Source organism: Cornus florida, unplaced genomic scaffold (assembly GCF_030987335.1).
Source record: "Cornus florida cultivar Cherokee Brave unplaced genomic scaffold, ASM3098733v1 CherokeeBrave_3.0.0_Hap2_Chr01, whole genome shotgun sequence".
Lineage (NCBI taxonomy): Eukaryota > Viridiplantae > Streptophyta > Magnoliopsida > Cornales > Cornaceae > Cornus > Cornus florida.
The window spans coordinates 61,549,253-61,570,280 of NW_026775571.1; the positions used below are offsets into that span (position 1 = coordinate 61,549,253).

Here is a 21,028-nt window from a genome sequence, read left to right on the forward strand (position 1 = left end):
TGGATGTGATGATATGGTTCTAGTCAGGTTTGCTGATTCTGATTTTTAATCAGATGTAGATACTATGAGGTTCATGACTTGTTATATGTTCACTCAATGGAAAAGAAATCAGTTGGAAGAGTGTTAAGCAGATTTCAACTACTTACTCAAACCTGAAGGTGGAGTACATTGCAGTTTTAAAGGCAGCAAAGGAAGCCTTTTGGTTTGATCTCACTGATTCAGAGGTTGTGGAGCATACTAGTATTGAGCTATATTGCGACAATAGTGCAGAAGTAGCCCAAACCAATGATCCAAGGATCCATAGAGGAACAAGGTACATTGATAGGAAGTGTCCGGCAAGAAAATGTACTCGTGGCTAGAACTGGATCTGTGTTAGGTTGAGATATGTTGCGAGAGCCGTCGTATGCAATTGCTCCCTATCACTATCATGTCATTTGACTCTTAAACATGAGAGAAGTATAGACTCTTTTATTAATTAGTAATTACTTTGATTTGTTCGGCAGATTTTTTGAAATTCTTAGACAGATACTTTGGGTAATTATGTAATTGATAGTTAGAGGTTTATATTTTCAATATTTGCATCATTGCTACTTGTATTTATTTTATATTGATTATGATTGATCACAAATTAAATTTGAACGTCTTCGTGTGTTTTTAGACAAAATGATTTATTATATATTTATTTATTTAAATTATTATTTTTGTCAAATAAATATTTTATTGTGATCAAGCCGGAAATAATCAAAGGTACCGGAATAAATATATTAATTAAGTAGTTAGATTGATGACTTTATTTATTCAATAACTAATTATGTATAGAGGGGTCAAAATGACACATTGATTTAGAGATTATTTATTATTTAATTGGAGTTCAATTAATTTTTTTTAGTGGAGTAGAAATTAATTGATGAATTAATTAAATTGGGTCCATGGATCGGGCCAATTATTAATGCATTGTAGCCAAGAAAATAATAAGCCCAAGGGATTCTTACTTATAGCCCAACTTGATATTGGAATCCTATCAGATTTGAGATATGTGAATTAGAGATTGAGAAGGATTTATTGTCTCCTTTCCTTATCTTTATGTTGCCTTTATATACATGGTCCATGTATATTTTAGGAGAGACTTTTGGAAGAAAAAAGAATATATTATTTCTCTAGTTTTTAGGGTTTGCTTTCTAATCTAATGGAGGCTCCTACAAGCCTAATTTTCCAAGGTCATTCATGGAGTCTTATGGGTGATTCCTAAAGGCAAGACCATTACCAAGAACATGGAGATCTAAGGAGGAGGCATCTAAGAAAGTGATCTACAATAAGTGAGACTATTCACTTTAGAGGAGAGATTTAAGGTTTACTCAAACCTTGATGTAAGTTTTTTATTCTTAAATTGAATGGATCATTATATTCTTCATGCATAAAACTTGTCTCTACACATAAATTAAGATCTTTATTTGAAAGACACTCATAAAATTTTTAAAAACTTTCATTTCCCCAACAGATTGTACCAACAACTCCCTTTACCGACGGTTATGACCACAATTCAAGATCGTAACTTCTGACCACAATTCAAGATGGATTTCTATCCATGTTCTAGTTATTAGACACAAATTAGCGTTTATATCTTTAATATGTGTCATGGAAGTTTGGCTGAATCACAGAAACAGGATTCTCTTAAAAGAAAGAATATGGAAGGATAAAGGCAAACAGAGTTTTGAATAGAGTTGATGAAAACATAATTATGTTGACCAACATGTCAGTGGCCTAGTAGTACCAGGCTCCTACTTCCCAAATGGAGGTTAGAGGTTCGAGCCTCGATGGAAATATGTGCATGCGAGTACCAATTAAGAAAAAGAAAACATAATTTTTATTTATGGACACATATATGAAGTGTCGGATATGGAGTGTCCGTGTCCTACATGGGTACGGCTCCTTCATAAAATTATCCGTGTTCCCTAGTGTACAACATAGTATTTTTTATTTATACTTGTCACTTATGATATGAAATATATATATATATAGCAGAATATAATACATTAGGTCTATCCAAGGCCCGCAGTTTAGGGAACTTAGGCTCAAGCCCATTAGGTTTTGACTTTTCAGCTGGCCAAGGGGTCATGCCTGAAGCCCAAATTTTCATCTAGGACCAGAAGATGCTTCTTTTACTTCACATGAATCATAAGGTAGATTCATGCTGAAAAAATCAAATGCAACATATAAGGTGGGCTATCAAATAGGCTTTACACACACACACACACACACACACACACATATATGTATATGCATATTCTCTCTTGCAAAATTCACAATATCCCTATTTTTTAGTGGTGCAGACGGATCAGATTGGTTCCATTTAGACTTAAAATCAAAACCAATTATGTCCAACGTTTCATAAAAACCAAAACTAATTCTAACCGAACTGATGAGAGTCTAAACCTGAATCAACACAATTAGTAAACCATCACATTGATTTTTGAATTGTGCTTTTATAAATGACGCCAGCCCAATTTTTGAAACATCGGATTGATTTACGATTTAGACTTTTATAAACAACGCAACTTAGCCTAAGATATAAGATTGAAATTAAATAATCGAGACAATATAGTGACTGCAAGTTGTAACTACATGATGAAGAATTAAAGATCATGTGGATTATACTCACCAAATTATTTTAGTGGCCTCCCATAATTGGAGAAATAGAAAATAAGCTCAAAAACAATACTGAACTTTGATTCATGAATTATATAAATATATAGTAATATAATCTATGTATATTATAGAAATATATATTATAAGGGGATGGGGGTTAGCCTATTATGTTTGGCGTTAAATGGTATTATATATATTCACATATATTATATGAGTAACAAATAAGATCAGATTCATAGATGAAATTAGTTTTTTTATACCACAATTCATGAGTCAAACCGATTCCTATGCATCACTTATTTATGAAATCACGATCAGACCAATAGTATGAACAGCATGGATCAGATTCACAAATCAAATGAACACACTGCTTTCTCTTTTAATGTTCTCTAGCAATCTTATATAGTTTACATATTTTAAGGGGAATTTTGACTAACTCAATTGTCTTCTTCAAACACTTTTCAAGAAAACAACTGACGGGAACGGGGGAGGCTCATACAAATTTTTGTCACTCTTATTGTTTCTTTATTTTTAATAAGGGCTAAAAGCATTAAAGAAAATAAAAAAACCTATTGTTTACAAAAACTACATATAACACCCTCAATTATTAAAAAAAACTCTCTAAACTAACATAAACTATCACATTGCCAACTTTCACTTACAGAACCATTAAGTGACTGCGAAATGAAAAGAATGCCCTTGATATTATATTAATATTATATTAAAATGAAATTATGAATTTAAAATGACAATTATGCCCCCGTGTGAAACGATGTAGTATTGGGCAACCTTCTTCATCATCTTTGGAGGTCTTCCACGTGGTCTACTTAACTCTCCCTCCCTTTTTCTGTAGTATGTATGGAAATTGTATGTCCCTTTCTCTCTTTAAATTTTACATATAGTAATTCTTGTATATAGCGACAACCCAATTCCTTTCTCTCCGAAAGCGATCTCCAATTATTCACTCCCCTTTTTAAACCCCAACCCATTATTGCATATTCAAAACTCGCATGTAGGCAATTGGGCCTTCTTCCTGCCCATCTTCATCCCTCACTCTCCCCAATCCTTCGGCTCCATTATGGCTTCCTTCCCAGCGCGTGAAGTAATGCCAGTGAGGTGTGGTGGTCCCGGAGAAGACAAACGACAGCTATGCGGCAGTGGCAATGAGCAATGCCACCACTGCCACAATGGCGGTGCCGGTATGGCTCTGCCTCCACCGGCGGCTTCGCAATCAGCTGATATAGTTGTCATCATCAAGTTGATGATGGTGGGGCAAAGTCGTCAACTTTACTGATTTCATCGTTGCCAATGTTCATCTCGGCCGGTGACCAACGCTGAAAGGGGTGATGTCTAGTGGATGACGGTGGCAAATAAGAAAATCTAATATATAGCCAGAGTAGAAAGTTAGGAAAGGAGAATAAAAATAAGGTTTAATTTTAAGGGTTTTGGATATGTTTTAGGGGTTAAAGTAGAGAGAGAAGATCAAAACTAAGCGATATATATCATAATGATAAGACGAACTTAACGGAAAGGAACTTTCTATAAATCGTATCTTTGTGTTTGGGTGTGTTTGGGTGTGAGAGAGAGATAGATAGAGAGAAGGAAAGAAGATTGTAGAGAAGGGCAATTTTGTCATTTTGAGAGAACAAGGGTATTTTGGTCATTATAATGCAATATATGTGCACGTGATGGTCACGTGATAAGATCCCATTAATTTTAGATGGTCAACTAACAGGGAGGGGTTGATATGATATATTTTTAAAAACATGATGGGATAATATAATAGTTTATGTACTTGAGGGGATTAGTAGATAATTTTAATAATTCTATGATATTTATATTTCTATTATTCTATATTTGAATTTAACGTCTGTACCTTGTATATAATACCTGATTGCAACCTACACACATAGATATAAATATACAAGTGACCATGTATATTATTATTATTCATATGTGTGATGGTACAAAATTTCCCAAGTCACAAAATCCTATTACCTCTATAAATCCAAGAATTTACTCATCTCCTATAATAGTCATTTCACAAGTGCAATTTATACTGACATTCCAAAGCCCAATTTATTTTTATAACTCCAATCTAACCCCAGACACATCAAAATATTTAAAATTGAGCATTCAACTATCCAAAATAAAATAAAATCAAATAAATTAAGTAGTTAAAATCTCCTGCTTTTACATGTCTCAATAAAATAAGTAATTAACAATGATAAATTAAGTAATTAAATTTCGTCAGGTTCACAAGCCACGTGACACAACCACTCAGGTTTAGGGCTCCCATAGGTTCCAAACCCTAGCTTACTTTTCCGGCACAACTCCATAGACCAAATCGATTTCGACACAATCAACACGCCAATCATTGAATGTTAGCATTTCTTCAAAGACAACCTAGGCACATCTCAAGAAGGAGACTACATTTCAATAGTATAAATACCCACACCAATTCATAGAGTTGATGAACACATTATGTAAAACAAAACAACATTTTGCATAACCAATTAAAGTGTACTTAATGGATGATAGTAAGAGGAATACTAGAAGAAGTTGCATACTAACAGCCATACATGGTTGTAATAGTTACATTGTTTGCAGAACATCCCCTTTGGCTCTGTTGAGAGACTGCATATTTCAGTAAATGCTGGTAGCTTTGGAGTTCGAAGATTTGCAATTTCACTACTAAGCATTAAAAGAACGGTTGACATAGTTGGCCTATCTGTGGCAAAATTTTGCACACACAACAGTCCTATATGTATGTATCTCAAGATCTCAACTTGGAAGCATGGATCGAAAATTGTTGGATCTATTAGCATTATGATCCTATCTTCATTCCACAACTTCCATGCTTGGACATGATGACACAACCACCAAAAATTGAAATTAGAAAGATTAAAATAAACTATAAGGAGTAACTGAGGCAATAGTTCGAGTGAACTTACAAATCCTAGAAGGGTTAAAGAGTGCTCATCGTGGTACAAGCTAGTGTTTTTTCGCCCGCTTACAATCTCTAACAACAATACTCCAAAGCTAAAGACATCAGATTTTTCCGAGAATGTTCCTTGTATTGCATATTTAGGGGCCATATAGCCACTACATTGTGTCATTACAGCCCGAATAGTAAAATTAGTTGAGTTGAAGTTTCCCATGAGAAAGACAAATTATCACATGAAAAATTAATCATTTTGGACAAATTAAAGCAAAAGCTACTTACTAGGTTCCAACAACCCTTCTAGTGTTGGCTTGTTCTTGGTTGCCTCCAAAAATCTTTGCCAAGCCGAAATCTAAAATTTTTGGATTTAAATTTTCATCCAACAGAACGTTACTTGACTTCAAATCTCTATGTATAATCCTTAATCTAGAATCCCTATGAAGGTAAAGAAGGCCTCGGCTAATCCTTTCAATATTGATGGCACATTTTCTCCAATCTAGAAGTCTTCGCTTGATTGGATCTGAAAGAATATTGAAGAAAAGAAGAAACAAGTATGTGAAAGTTGTTTGGAAAATTAAAATTGATGTTGAGATAGGATTTATAGTTTTAGACTTAGATCAGTGTGTTCACAAACACTACAAAAGAAAAGGCTTTCTGTCTTCTCAAGACAATGAAGTTCCTGCTAATTGAAATAACTAAAAAAGCTTTATCATGAACTAGCCAAATAGAAATGCATCCAAGCTTTTATTTGGCATGTATTCATAGATCAACATTTTTTCTTCTCCATCCACACGGCAGCCAAGAAGTCTAACAAGATTGCGATGCTGGAGTTGGGAAATTACCACAACCTCATTAATAAACTCCTCTAGCCCTTGTCCAGAGGATCTCGAAAGCCATTTGACAGCTATATCTTGTCCGCTAAGCAGTTTTCCCTAAAATTAAAGATGAAAGTGAATTTATAGATATATATATATATATAGCATAGAGCTCCGATGAACAAACATTACCTTGTACACTGGACCAAAACCACCCTGCCCAAGCTTATTGGCCACTTCAAAATTGTCTGTTGTAATTGCCAGTTTCTCAAAACTGAAAAGAGGTAGCTTTTCAAGTTCAATTTGGTCAAGATTATCTCCAGCGTTCTTTCATTTGAACAATCTGGATTCACTACCCCTCTATTAAATAATAACTTCGCCCTCTTTTTCTTCCTTCATGAATAAAAATTTAGTAATAGGTAATCTATATAATAACAGCAATATGTGCAGATCTCTTAAGCTAATTTTAATGGGCATATACCTCATGGTCTAGCCATCCACATCCAGGAAAGATCGATAGAGACTGCAATGATCAATGAGCCTATGAGCACTGCAATTGTGATATCTAGTTTAGTTATTCTCTTTTTTTTTTCTATAAAACACAACAAACTTTGAGAGAGTACTCGAGTTAATATAGATTAAAGAATTGGGAATTTAGACACTCTCTGTGGCTCTCTTTTTCTGTGGGCAAATGGGAAAAGGTTTTATACTTAAGCTATTAAAATAGACAACAAACGCATTTCTGAACTATAGTAGAAATGTCGGGTGGCAAACATGTTTAGAATATGCAATGGTTCAAATTCAAGTGATATTTGCTTATGCTGAATCATCTAGTAAAACAACCAGAATAAGAAAAAGAGGATTAGAAGCACAGATTATTGTTATTTTATATTTTTAAGGATGATGAAAAACACTTACCCAGTTCTAAATTTGCAACACGGATGTAAGGATCTGCTCCACCGTAGGAGAATTCCTGTATGTCAATTAAGTCTTCACTCCACTACATACAACCAATGCCAATACAATATGAATAAGCTATACAAGAACAATTATTCAAGCACTGACTTCTGCACTTGTCTTCTGAAGCAACTAGCAGCAACTCAGCGAAGGCCGGCACTTTCACCATCATTAGCTTTATAAACCCATCTTCTTTGCCCTTTTCACCACCACTGTTGTTTCTCTCACACTGCAATTGTCTCTGTATCCTCCTTACACATCCATTGGTCCAATTTCCTCTACTCCATTCCTCGATATGCTTTGGAACAAACCTTTGTAAACAGGTGCAAATTGGTGAACCGTGCTCATTGCAGCTCCCAAATGGACCACACTTGCGATAAACTTCACATTCAATATCTGAAGCCGACCACGCCTTTTCCCAACTCTTGTTCTTCTTCATTAGATTTCTATAAGAACTTAAGGCAATATATAATAGAGGAGACTCTTTTAAATAGGTATAACTTATGTACATGTTCCCTTCTTTATCCTCTGCAACATCATATCTGATATAGTACACCGAAATCATTTCAGGTACGCCAATTAAAATCTTCCCATTCCATGGACCGCTCCGCCAGTATGGACGACTGCCATTCTATACATACATTTCTGGAATATTCAGAGGATTGATGCCCAAATTAAACCTTCCATTGGATAGATCTGAAGAATTTTTCCATGAGGTCAGCTGAGTTTTCTTATCTATAAACCTGTTGGTACTAAGTTTCAGCCCCTGCAAGAAAGAATCACACGGGTGTTCAACATTGGCCAATGGATTTAGCTTTTAACATTTATATGCTCTAAGTAATGCGCGAGGGTCTATCATAGGCTTGTATACATCTGCAAGAGGCTATAACTCGATCCCACGCGCCACCGGACACAATTGGACGCCTCAAAACTCATCTGATGCACCTGCATGCGCTTCTGGAGGTTACCAGCGCGTGTCACGCACTCCCACGCGCTTGCACGCGCTGGGAGGAGGTAGGAGAGTCTCTCACGTGCCCCTATGCGCCTTCATGCGCGTGGGAGCACTTCCACGCGCCTGCACGCGCACGTGGATGTTGCAGCTTGGTCTGGCGCATGTTAAACACGCGCCAGCAAGCTACTAGATACCGGTGCGTGTTTCTCACGCGCCGGAAGGTTCTTTGGTCTGCGTCCCTTGGCGCGTGATGTTCACGCCCCCCTTTATTGGGTGCAACTTGAATTTGTCATGTACCTGCGCTACATAGGATCCTTTCTCAACTTCCATAAACTGATCCAATGGTTCATGATCCGGTTGCAATAAAAGCTAGTGTACCATGCTACACTGGATCAACAGAGTTTATTCCGGCGCCATTCTTGCCGTCGGCAACACTCCAGTCGCCGGAAAATCGCCGAAAATTTTCAGGAAATTATTTAAATATTCCAGAAAATATAAATTTAGCCCAAAAAATTCCAGAAAAATTTTGAAAAATTCTGAAAAAATTCCAGAAAATTTCTGAAGCCTAATTTAACCCTTTTGGACTTTTTTGAAGCTTCACAGCACCCTTTGATGAATATTACATGGCTTTAAATAAATTTATAATTTGAAATACAATGAAAAAAATAAAATTACATCATTAAACTTTCAAACGGCTAAATCAAAGCCTTAATTACATTCATCTAAAGATAAAATTACATTCAATTGACCTATAAGCTTCATCCATGGCCTAAACATACATCATCATTCATTCACAATTATACATACATCATTATATATCAATATATATCAATATATAAAATCATACATCAGCATACATCAATAAAAATATATATGAATATAATTTTGGATCCATGATGATGATTTTGATAAAAACATGATCTCTAATAATGAATCAAACCATGCTCTGATACCACTGTTGGGAAACGTGCAATATTTAAAAACTTTTCGAGGGATTTAAATTCATAGATCTTGATTCATCACATAGAGACAAGTTTTATGCAAAAATAAAACATGATGTATCATTCAATTAAAAGATTGAATACTTACATCAAGGTTTGAGTAAACCTTAGATCTTTCCTCTAAAGTGAATGTTCTCACTTATTGTAGATCCCTTTTGCTAGACACCTTTTCCATGGATCTCCATTTCTTGGTAATTATTTTGCCTTTAGGAATCACTCATAAGCCTCCATGAATAACCTTGGAAAATTAGGCTCGTGGGAGCCTCCATTAGATGAGAACACTAACCCTAATTTTCTAGAGAGAGAAAATATATTCCTTTCTTACTTCTTCCAAAAATCACACCTAAAAATATACATAGACCATGTATATTTATAGGCAACATAAAGATAAAGAAAAGGAAACAACAAATCCTTCTCAATCTCTAATTCACATTTCTCAAATCTAATATGATTCCAATATCAAGTTGGGCTATGAGTGAGAATCCATTGGGCCTATTATTTTATTGGCTACAATGAATTAATAATTGGCCCGGTCCATGGACCCAATTCAATTAATTCATAAATTAATTTCTACTCCACTAAAAGAAATTAATTGAACTCCAATTAAATAATAAATAACCTCTAAGTCAATATTGCACTTTGACCCCTCTATGCATAATTAGTTATCGGATAAATAAAGCCATCAATCCGACTACTTAATTAATATATTTATTTTGGTACCTTTGATTATTTCTGACTCGATCACAATAAAACATTTGTTTGACAAAAATAATAATTTAAATAAATAAATATATAATAAATCATTTTGTCTAAAAACACACGAAGGCCTTCGAATTTACTTTGTGATCAACCATAATCAATACAAAATAAATATAAGTAGCAATGATGCAAATATTGAAAATATAACCCTCTAACTATTAATTACATAACTACCCAAAGTGTCGGTCTAAGGATCCCGAAGAATCCGCCAAACAAATCAAAGTAATTATTAATTAATAAAAGAGTCTATGCTTTTCTCATGCTTAAGAGTCAAATGCCATGACGGTGATAGGGAGCAATTGCATACGACGGCTCTCGCAATATATCTCAACCTAACGCGGATCAAGTTCTAGTCTTAATTAATTATGAGTCCATCCATAATTACCGACTATGGATAATTTATAATTACTATTTATATATCATGCATTGATTGCAATCACATACATATATATAAATATTTCTTGTAATTACAGGGATACTATCAATTTCATAGTGAATCGAAACATAATACATTAAATTCACCAATTATATAAATCATAAATATTTCAGATATGTCAGGAACATATGTCACTATAATCCAGATAGGAATTTGCTATGCCAGGGAATATAAATCCCAACACCAGATACCAACGTAACTTTTAGTAGAATTAACAGGGCTAAAAAATCCCAATTTGAAGGTGTCACCATCGGAGATTATAGTTTCAGATTCACTGATGGGTTGAGTAAATGTAATTGTGTCTATGGCAGTGCAAAATTAATTAGTACAGCAAGAACAGTAAAATATGAGAACAAGGATTCGAAAAAGAGTCGTTAAGCTAGCTTGTACCATGGCAATTAAGTCCAATAACTCTGTTGAGTGGCTCTTGTTGGTGAATATGGAAGGTGCGATGTCTTCTGACCTGTTGCCAAAGGACCAGTCATAAGCTTTGAATGGTTAAAAGCCCCGTAAACGGAAGCCGTATCCTGTGATACTATTTAAGACAAATTGTGAATTTAAAACTGGTAATTTTGTTCTTTCATTATTGGTTTTGTTACGCATTATTGATAATTTTTTCAAATTCATGTCGTCTGCAATATAAATCAAAGATCATGCGCAATTTAAGCATTATAAATTTATAAACCATATTATAAACAAAGATGAGGTCTAATCACGAATCAATTCTTCTACTCTTTTAACAATTTTTTGACTAATAGTAATAAGAGGCTTAATTAGCATGGTGAAAGCACATACTAATTAGTTACTTAAATTTGACCTAGAAAGAGAGTTATGCAATTATTTCTCGCTTTTTTACTTTCTTTCACTTTTTACTAATAATTTTTATCTAACCAAATGGACCCTTTAGTCTTTAAATTGCAAAGGTTTCTAGATCTTACTCTGTTATATGTCAAATAAACTATACTTCAACTAGAAATGGTTCAAAAAATGAAATGGATTGGTTGGACGGTTGAAACAGTCTTCACAACCTGATTATTTTTTTAAGAAAATAAAAATGAAAGATTAAAGGTTTTAAAATCTTTGCTCCCATGTTGTATAGTACATGTCAATCGTCTCAATTTGACCATACATTGTCTGAACAAATATAAAAACTTTTACTTGCTCTCCCTATCAGTGCTCTTTATATAGACCTTAGTATATGATACAAATTGTTAAATAATGAGTTTGGATAAAAGTCAAATTAACGATGGAGCTAAGTGGAGCTTAGGGGGGAAGTACCCCCTTAAATGTTTTATAAATTCATTTTGTTCCTTTCAAATATTTTTATTTTGTATACTATCCGGATTTTTTCCCATACACATAGTATCTTGAGATTGGACAAAGTTATAGTCAAATCTATTTCTTGAAGCCCTTGGTGGCCCTAGGTTTGAAATTTTTTTATTCTTCAAAGTTCAAGCAAACGCAAGCGCTAATGATATTGCCCCAACCTCCCATTTGTAGTGGAGAGACTATACCATTTGAATTAATACTAATTGGTAGTTTGAATTTTCATTTTGTCAAGAAAAACCTTTTGGTAATTTAAAGTTTTAAACACATATTTTTGAAACATTTGACAACCAAACAATCTGTTTCTGTCCATCCATGACATGTACTACAAGGTTGGTCGGAGTCACAGAAGAATGATTAAGGGGTTTATCTCTATTGTGGTCCTAATTTTGTTTCGCCTTGGGTCGCATTGCTATTCGGTTATGATTTGGAAATTTGAAGGGAAAAAATTGACCTATTTTCTCTTACAGGTCGTGAACCCAGGTTGTAGATTCTCTTGTACCCAGTATATAACGGCATTTAGGGTTTGTAGTGTGATACGAGAGAACACTAAAAATTAGGGTTTGTAGTGTGATAAAAGAGAAGGGAGGTTTTGGTGCTAAAACTTGTAATCTCATATTTGTGGCATAATGAAATGTTTACCGGATCTTAACCGTGGACATAGACACTTAAATTTTTGTAAGTAGTGTGATTCTTGTTTAATTTCTTGAGTTGGTTTGTGGGGCTTGAAGGTGTAACCATTGGAGATTATAGTTTCAGGGTTGAGTTGATGTAATTATGTCAATGGCAGTGCGAAATTCTATCCTACAAGAACAGTAAAATATGAGAACATGGATGGGAAGAAGAGTCATTATTCTTGTACGTACCATGGCTAGTCCAGTAACTCTGTTGAGTGCTTCTTGTTGATGAAGATGGAAGGTGTGATGTCTTCTGACTCGTTCCCAAAGGACTTCCATGCATCAATACTAATTCAACTCTCCATTTACTCATGAGCAGTGAGGTGGTCAGAAGAAAAAGGAGGGGCCGCTTGAACAATAATAAAATATAATAAAATAAAAAAATTACCAAAAAAAAAAGAAGTTAGAAAGATATAGAGTAAATTACATTGACCTCTGCAAATCTCACACAAGTGCAGCGTTTAAGATTTATTGTTTTGACGTTCTTGAGATTTGGGTGTATGCTCACCACCCCCCCCCCCCCCCCCCATTTATTGTTTTGATGTCCTTGAGATTTGGGTGTATGCTCAACAACCCCCCCCCCCCTTCTCCATCAAAACTTATAAAAATAATTCATAAAATGACCAAGTTGCCCTTACACTCATTTTTTATTTTTTATTTACAAAATTTTTTATAATTAAGAGAGGGTAACGGTGGTGGAGAGGAGAGAGAAAGCAATAAAAGAGATAAGTTAGAATAATTAATTTTTTTAGATTTTATAATATATTTTGTATTATAAAAATAGATTACATATAAGCGTATAATTGACTTTTTATAGTCTTAAGGGTGGTCAAAGTAATAAACCTCAAACGCTTCACCCATGTGAGATTTGCCCAAACCTCAAGGGAGGTAAATATAATTTACCCAAAAATATATATAGAGAGAGAGTTGTGAGTTTAGTGAGAGTTAAAATGGTGAAGTTTATTAGGAAATGATTGCCGCGATTTGGGGGTATAAACTTGAAAGGGAAAGAAATATGGAATAAACTTTTTTTTGTATTAGCTCACAATATTCACAAGTTTACACGGGTTCTCTTTATAGGAGAGAATACAAGTACAAAATCTGAAAACTTATTACAGTAGCTAGCTGGCCTTATTAATAATTTCCTAATTTACAGCAAATATCCTCCAAATATTATATTTACAGCTAATAATATTTGATAGTGTTACCACTGAATCTTTCTTTTTTAACACTCCCCCTCAAGCTGGTTTGAAGATATCCTCTATAGCCATCTTGCCAATTAGTCAGTCCAACTATCTTGTAGGAAGTCCCTTTGTAAGCACATCTGCAACTTGCTCGATAGTAGGAATGTACGGCATACAGATTAATCCATTTTTGAGGTTTTCCTTAATGAAGTTTTTGTCTACCTCCACGTGCTTTGTTTTGTCATGAAGCACTTTATTGTGAGCTATCGAAATAGCAACTTTATTGTCACAATACAATTTCATAGGCAACGGACTAGAGACCTTTAATTCTTCCAATAGTCTCTTAATCCATAACACCTCATAAATTCCATGAGCAATTGATCTAAACTCGGCCTCTACACTGCTTCTTGCTACCACATTCTATTTTTTACTCTGTCAGGTGACAAGGTTACCTCCAACAAAGGTGCAATAGCCAGAAGTTAATCATCAATCAATAGCACTCCCAGCCCAATCCGTATTAATATAGGCTTCAATTTGCAAATGCCCACGGTTTTTTAATAGTAGACCTCTTCCAGGGGTCCCCTTTAGGTATCTAAGAATTTTGTAAACTGCATCAAAGTGTTCTCGTCCAGGTGAATGCATGAACTAGCTAACCATATTGACTGCAAACCTTATATCTGGACGTGTATGTGACAAGTAGATCAGTCTTCCAACAAGTCTTTGATACTGCTCTCTATTCGGAACTTAGTTATCTTTAGAAGGCTGCAGCTTAAGGTTAGGCTCAATGGGTGTCTCGGCTGGTTTACATCCTAGCAGACCTGTGGATTAAGGACCCTTACCTCAAGAGATCCAAAAGCCCCCAATTTTGTGCCCTAATCTTGAAATTTCAAAGTTGGCCAAACAAGGATTTGCTCTGATAAAATCAAAGATCTCGACGCACTCTCCGAAAATTCTCAAAATTGAGGAAGAGATCAAAGATTAAAGTTGGTGAAAGAAAAAAAAGAAAAAGAAAAGAGAATGAGAGAGAGATCCGGGAGAAGAGAAAGAGATTGAGGCCATACAATAGCCTCTTGGCCTTTAAAAGAGGTGGTGGGTCCCACTACCAAAAATATTTTTATTTTCTTTTAAATTTTCACCATAAAAATTATATATATTCTCCAACTATATCATAGTCACACAATATAGCACTTAAATAATTTACTTAGGCATAAAAATAATAATGCATGGTATGCAAATGACCCACGACACAACTCATGTACACAACAACTCTGGTAACGAGTCCTATCCGAGATTGTCCGGTCCGAAAAACTGAAAAAATGCCGAAATGGCATCCCTTACATTTCAAAGAGTCCTGAACTCAATGAAATGCCCCAACCAACTCTCCGACACACCCGGCACACCCCATAGCGTTCGGCACGTAAAACGAGAAAAGATGAAAATGCCATCAAAAAATCAAAAAATTCCAGAAAATGAAAAAATTGTAAAAATCGGAAACATTACCGTTAGTGGCTTCGGTGGATTTTGGAGTGCCAGGCTTCAACTCTCTATATCTACTAATTTTACTTCTTACACTTCTTACCTTATAAAAAAAAAAGTTAGATAGATAAATCATAATTTGGTAAGTGATATATAGACACACACATATATGAACGAGAAGATGAGAGGGAAGAAAGGGGTAGTTTTTTCTTTAAAAAATTATGTTTTTAGTGTTTCTTAAAAATATGAAATAAGAATTTAATGAAATTAAAATAGCCTGAGAAGAGGAACTGAGGGAGTGTGAAAAGAAACAGTCGCTTAAAGTCCTAAGGATTGCCCTAACATTCCTCTTATTTGAATTTTGATAAAAGCTTAGGACTATAACATAAATAAATAAAATTTGGTAGAGGAGGGCCTCCTTGGCTCCGTGGCATGCTCTTTCCCCATGTTTCTCCACATCACAAATGTGTATTGCAATAGTTTATTTATTTATTGATGAGCGCTGAAAAGTGCGCATTTAAACCTCTTAAGCTTGAACATTCTAGGACCTTTATCTATCTTATTTTGCTACTTTTGACTAATTTCGTGTTATTGTCCTTTTCAGGTACTTATCCCCAAAATAAGCTAACTCAGCTAAATAAGAGTATAATTGAAGCAATCTTGAGATGAATCAAAGAAATGAGCAAAGTAAGAGCAAAAGGAAGCAAGTGGTGCAAATTCAGCAAGTTCAATCGATCTCAGTAAACATTCGATCGATCGAAAGTTCATTGATCTCAGCACTTCAAGATGGATCTGAGCTATTTTGTCCTTATCCAAAAATCCCACAAAGTTCGATCGATCCAACTTCCTTCAGATCGATCGAAAAGATTATATCTTATCCAGTTGTACCACCCCACCTACCACTTTTGTCTCTTTCCCAAAAATATCTCCAAAATATCTCAGATTTGTCTTTATCCAAAAAGGCGCCGCCATAGAAGATTGATCCAACTTAAATTCGATAGATCTCAGCCATGTTCGATCGATCGAACTTCTCCAAATCCGAGAAAATGCAATTTCCAGCTCATTAAAAGTTGTCTCATATCCAATCATTGGGAAGGAATCTCAGAGCATGAGCCTAGATATTTGAGAGTGCCATTTGATCTACTTATATAAGGAATATGAGCCACCTTTACAAGATATACTTGAGGCTACACTAGAGATTTGATGCTTGACTCTTGATACATTTTCCATAGTATTAGGGAGGAAGAAAAGAAGAGAGGAGGCTAGAGACACAAGCTTAGAGTTCTTTCATCAACCAAGAAGAGGAGCAATCTCTACCATGGAGTTAGCCCTTGAGGGTTGGAGGACACCATCCATGAGTGGCTAGACATCCTCTTGGGGCTAGAGTTAGCCCTAAACATGCTTTCTACATCTTGATTTATGTATTTTTGAGGGGATTTGTATTGTGATACATGTTTTAACATATTTATATACATAGATCTTGTTTATTCAATGATTTGTGTGGTTTAATGCTTCCAATTGTTCATTTCATTCTATCCATATGTTTATGTATGCTAGAATAGATGCTCATATGCTTGTCTCTAGATTTTGTGTTTTTGATGCATGTCTATGTGTATCGATACTATATGAGACGACCCTGGTTTTTTTAGGCCAGCGTGTTTAGTGATGAACTGAAGGTTGACCCGATAACGGATCCAATAAGCGAAAGTGAACACAGAAAACAAGACTCTAAGAAGTCAAAGTGATCTTCCATGAGGTTATGGAACTCAATGAGAACTGATGCGGAAGCAAAAGGTCAAAAATATGACAAATAAGCCCCCAGGGGCAAAATAGTTATTTTTAAAAAATGTGGATTCGAGTGCCACCGAGCACACCGCTGGAAAGACAGTGAAAAATTAACAAATCCAGACTCAAGAATCACTTGATTCAGAGTCCGGATGAAGAAGATATGAAACTCCAAAGTTTCATAAAAACTAACTTTCGGGTTTCAAAACAGTGCGGCAAGGGTAATTGACAAGGGGTAAAATGATCTTTTTAGACAAAATTGGGTGCAACTGAGCATACCGATAGATAGACTAGGAAAAATTAATGAATCTAGACTTAAGAATCACTTAATTCGGAGTCCGGATAAAGAAGATATGAAACGTCAAAGTTTCAAAAAAAACCAACCTGAGTTTAAAATCAGTGTGGCAAGGGTACTTTACAAAGGGTAAAATAGTCTTTTCAGATAGAATTAGATGCAACCGTGAATACCGTTGGATAGACAAGCAAAAAATAATAAACTTAGACTCAAAATCACTTGATTTGGAGTCGGGACGAAGAAGATATGAAGCCTCAAAGTTTCAAAAAATTAGACTTATTTTCCGGGTAAGAAATCTGGGCAGGAATAGTGTTTTAACAGAAAGCACCAATTAAATTTTTTTCCAGAACCGAGGCTAAAAACGGACCCTTAAATGAGTTTTTCTAGAAAAACACAAAGAAGAAACCCCCCTTAAAATCACGATTTCTACCTGATTATGCAGAAGAAACCAAAAAAAATACAATGTAAAGTCCCTAAAATGCCCCTTGAACAGCCTAGGTCAAGATGGACCCAAAAAGCTACTACAAGCATGTTTTTCCAGAAACAGCCAGAACAGAGAGTAAAAACAAGCCAGTAGATGAATTTTTCTGGAAAAACACAAAGAAGAAACCCCCCCCCCCCCCAAAAATTGAGTTTTCTACGTAACTCGCAAAAGAATAAAAAAAAAAAAACGCAATGTAGAATGCCTGAAATGCCCCTCCATGAAATCTGGTCATGGAGATCCAAAAAGCTGCTAAAAAAAAAAAAAACAGAAAGCTGAACTTTGTGATCGATTTTCGGTACGAAGACGACATTTTTTGGAAAAACATGAAAAAGAAACCCCCCTAAAATCACGTTTTCTATTCAACCATATTGAAAGAAGGAAATAAAACTGAATTAAAAGGTCTAAAATGCCCCTAGATCAGAATATGCAACAAAAATGCAAAATGAAATCGTAGGAGGCTCAAAACATAAACGATGAGGTTTTGCCAGGAAATGACTATGCACGCAAACATAACTTACCTATTTAGATGCGCTACAATGGTCCATGGCTTAAAAATATAACCAATGCAAAATCCGACCCCCCAACGGGCAAAAAGGCAAAAATGGACTTGGAATGGAAAACATGGAATCCAAAAATGTAAAATGGAGTCAAATGACCGTTTGGCCCTTGGCCACACTTCATACAAGATTAATAAGACCCTATGAAAGAATGAAAATGGAATTCCCACACCCGAGGCAACCATGGTGAAGCAATGACTTGCGATTTTTCAAGGTTTTCATAATATTTTATGAAGTTAAAAAGTTGTATAGAATACAACATACATGTCATTGGCCTCCGGCCTCGTCTCATACATATCAAATACATTGAAAGAAGTGTACTTAAGTACACATTACATACATGGAATCAAATATACATATTTTGACATATAAGACTACAATTGGCATTCTAAGCCAACTTTCACAAAAATGGAAGTCTCCAAGTCCACAAACCATCCAAGCATAATGAAGACCTCAACTTTGATTCTTGTACCTGAAATATGCCCCAGTATCGTAGGGGTGAGTAACATAAAGCTACTCATAGGAGATGAGCATGCATCGACCTAGCATTTTACAAATTTATCACCTTAAGGTGAAACATATTAAAGGGGTTCATGCCACCTAACGTCTATATCGAAATGAGACTCAGGGAGCATCCTAAGCTACCTTAGAGTGTTTCTAGCATAAATCACATCATCTATGCCATTTAAACAATATGGAAGCATGTTATACAAAGCAACAAAATATAGGTTCTTAAAGGTATTAACTTGCAATCTCGAATACAGAAACAACTAAAATGATCATGTCACCTAACGTCTATGTTCTAAATAAGTCTAAGGAATCATCCTAGGCCATGCTGAACAATCAAAACGCAAATTACAACTTCAATGCAGTCTAACCACATAAAAGCATATTATACAAGGCAACAAAATACAATTTCTTAAAGCTATCAGCTTGGAATCTAAAGCACGAAAACAAAAGAAGTGGGTCATGCCACCTAACGTCTATGTTATAAATGAATCAATAGGATCAATCCTAAGCTTTATTAGAATGTCAAAACACGATTTTCAATATCGATGCAATTTAACCAACATTGGAACTTCTAATACAACGCATAAAGCACAATTCCGCAAAGTTAACATCCTGTAACTTAAAATGGAACGACAAATAAGAAACAACAAGTTACAACATCATCTAGTTATCAACTTGAAAATGAAATGCAAAATCAAACAAAGTGGATACTCGGACGTCACGCCGGATCAGACCGACAACATAGTTACTTTAGGGTTACTAGCCCATGGGTAACCTCCCTATGTGGGCACTAGACTATATAGAGGGACTATCCCCCGTACTAGAACCACGTCCTAGCCATTGTTAAACAACGACATCCCTAAGTTTCCAAAATTAACAAGTTGTGCAACAACGCGTATATTAACAGGAATATGCACGATAATCAACTATCTACCAAGCACAACCAATTTTGGAAACCTATACAATACATGCTCTAAATCCACAACTAATATGATATGATGAATGTCGAATCTTCAGTGTGCGATTCGTTACACGCTATGCATGAATGATGTTAAATATGAAGTGTGCAAATCATTACCCAAGACAACAATATAATCAATATTGAAAACATAAGCTCGTGAGTTTAAATACAACAACAAGGTAGAACTTTTATTAAATCATGCTAATTTATATCCCAAGGTTCTAAAACAACTTCAAATAGTCCCAAATTAATACATGCAAGTAAACAAGTCATGATCAATACGAATATCAAGTTAAAACCTTAATTAAGCTAATGGGACCACAAAATAAATTTTAATTAATTCTTTTAATTAAAATCTCTAGATTTTCAAACTTAACCAAATGCTCTCAATTTAACATATCTTAGAGAACATGCCAAGGACTAATGTAATATCACATTACAAGTTTATTTCATTCAATCTACGACTATGTGAATTAAACTTTCACAAAACTTAAATATAAAATAAAAGTTACAATTCTCATACAATTAATCCCAATTTAATATATGTGAACAGCCATACCAAAACTTAACTTTCTAGCATGCCACAATTCAATTCCAAGTTGTATATCACCATGAGGATTAAATCTTAAACAAGGATTAAAACCTAATCGAATATTCTAAATCAAATATATGTAAAGCTATATGAGATGTAAATCAAGAATATCAAGTCGAAATTCAAATAGAGTGAATAGTGCACTCGGGGTAAATTAATTAATAATTACTAATTTTTGAAACACCTCCAATTACATTCAAATTCAACTATGTTAGAGAGCATGCTAAGGCCTAATTTAATATGCTAACATATATTGATTTTAAGCTAGTTAAGGCCATATGATTTAATATTTTATTCAAGATAAATATTAAAAAAAATCTTTAATACTTGTTCAAATTCCCTCAATTTAATATATGTCAATGACCATATTATAGAGCTTTATATTACCATGCTACATGTTTAAAATAAGTCATAAGCAACCGGGAAAATCAAATCCAATACAAAAAAATTAAATAATAAAATCTCTAGATTTCATATTTAAGCATGCAATCAAGTTGTATAAGCATCAATAGCATGTTATATAACAAGAATTAAACCTATAACACCTCCTACCTCAATTTGAGATGAAGACCTCAAATCCCCACTGAAAAAAAAGTGCTCTAAATCCGCCGAAATCGAAGTGTTATGCCGGGGACAACACGATCTACATGAATCCGAAGAAAGCCCCATGA

At 34.8% G+C, this 21,028-nt stretch overlaps 1 pseudogene; it reads right to left on the reverse strand.

Annotated features, from left to right (window-relative positions):
* Positions 1-21,028, reverse strand: part of LOC132273306 (uncharacterized) — a 68,718-nt pseudogene that overhangs the window by 11,723 nt on the left and 35,967 nt on the right.